This window comes from Lycium ferocissimum, chromosome 6, assembly GCF_029784015.1.
Source record: "Lycium ferocissimum isolate CSIRO_LF1 chromosome 6, AGI_CSIRO_Lferr_CH_V1, whole genome shotgun sequence".
NCBI lineage: Eukaryota > Viridiplantae > Streptophyta > Magnoliopsida > Solanales > Solanaceae > Lycium > Lycium ferocissimum.
The window spans coordinates 25,562,112-25,563,874 of NC_081347.1; positions in this window are offsets into that span (position 1 = coordinate 25,562,112).

Consider the following 1,763-nt stretch of genomic DNA (forward strand, 5'->3'; position numbering starts at 1 on the left):
CTCATATGCCACGAGTTATTGTGATAGCGTACCGCGCGACCGCGTTCGACGTGCTTCGCCGATTGCTATATGAATTGGGAGAACATGCAACGATATGACAAGCTCGGGTCGTGTAGCGAGGTATATCAATCCTCAACGACCGGCGTCGGTAATGTTCCGCATCTTCCAAATTAGCTCCTTCGGCTAATGTTAAATGGTGATTCTATTTCAAAGGAGTATTGATTAGTTTAGCTCCCAGTAATTCGAACTTAGAGATTATATCCAAGGCATATATCCATTGAAAGAGAAATAACCTAGTTGGTCCACGTGCAACTTCAACTCCCAGAAAATACTTTAGAAGGTCTAAATCCTTCATATGAAATAGGCACCCAAATAGTCTTTGAATCATTCAATGCAACTATGGTCATTTCCGGAGATAATCAAGTCATCCACATACGCTAAGACGTTACCTCCTCAGTGCATCGTGAAGAGAAAATAATGCAAGTACGACTGTTTGAACGCATATTTCATCAAAGCACTTGTTAATTTCGCAAACCATCACTGTGGGGCTTGTTTCAAACCATACAAAGATTTTCGAAGTCGACATACTTGGATCGGACCAGGAACACGAAATCCATGTGGCAATTTCATATAAACTTCCTCCGTAAGGTCACTATGCAAGAAAGCATTATGAACATCCATCTGATACAACTCCCAATTTTGTGCGGCCGCAACTATTAGGAAGCTCCGAACGGTTACTACCTTAGCAACTGGAGCAAACGTTTTATTATATTCAGTTCCTTCTTCCTGTATATTCCTAAAAATGACCAACCGATCTATTGCTCGATCGTGCCATCAGAGTTGTACTTGAACTTGTAGACGCATCGACATCCGAGCGCTTTCTTATCCGGTGGCAATATTTCTAATATCCACGTTTCATTGTCCTCCAATGCTTAGATATCTTGCTGTATGGCTTTTCTCCAATATTCCTTTCTCATTGCCTCCGAGAAGTTTTTTGGCTCGATTCTTGTGATGATTGCTATAAGGAAGCTTTAGTGTTGCGAAGAAAAATTATCACAAGATATACAGTGAGCTAAAGGGTAAGGCGCACCTGAGGGTTGCTGAGGATCGGGCGAACGCATTGATAGACGTTTATTTCTGGAATGTTTCAGTGATCTAGTCGCGCAACCGAATTCATGCTTCTGAAGTTTACCCCGACCTAATTATTCTTCCAGTGGAACTTCGTTGGCCCGGACACCTTCCGTTTGTACTTTCTCTGCGTTTTCTCTATTTGGACCGGCATCTGTCCGATCTAATTCTAGTTGATCCATAGGTTCGGTATCTGGTGTCCTTACTTCGTCCGCCCGATTTTCGTTCGTACCTACATTATCAGTCTGATCTTCTTCGAAGTTGTGTTGGTTTCTTTCTCGCTCTGTTTCGTCCAGAATCACTTCTATGTTGTCGACCAAGTTACTTGATCCTACAGCAAAGGGGAACTTAGTCTAGTAGAAGTCCATATCTATTGAGACTAAATATTCATCGTTCTTTAACTCATACAATCTCCAACCCTTCTTTCCGTAGAGGTATCCCAAGAAGACACACCTACAACTCCAACTCTCAAACTTGTCCCTCATTCTTCCTTTTGTGTGTGTATAGCATAGTGACCCTATCACCCTTAGATAATCATACAGGGTGCCTCCCCGTATAAAATTTCATAGGGGGTTTTCCCATTCAAAACCGAAAATGGTGTTCTATTGATCAAGTACCCCGTAGCCAAAACACAT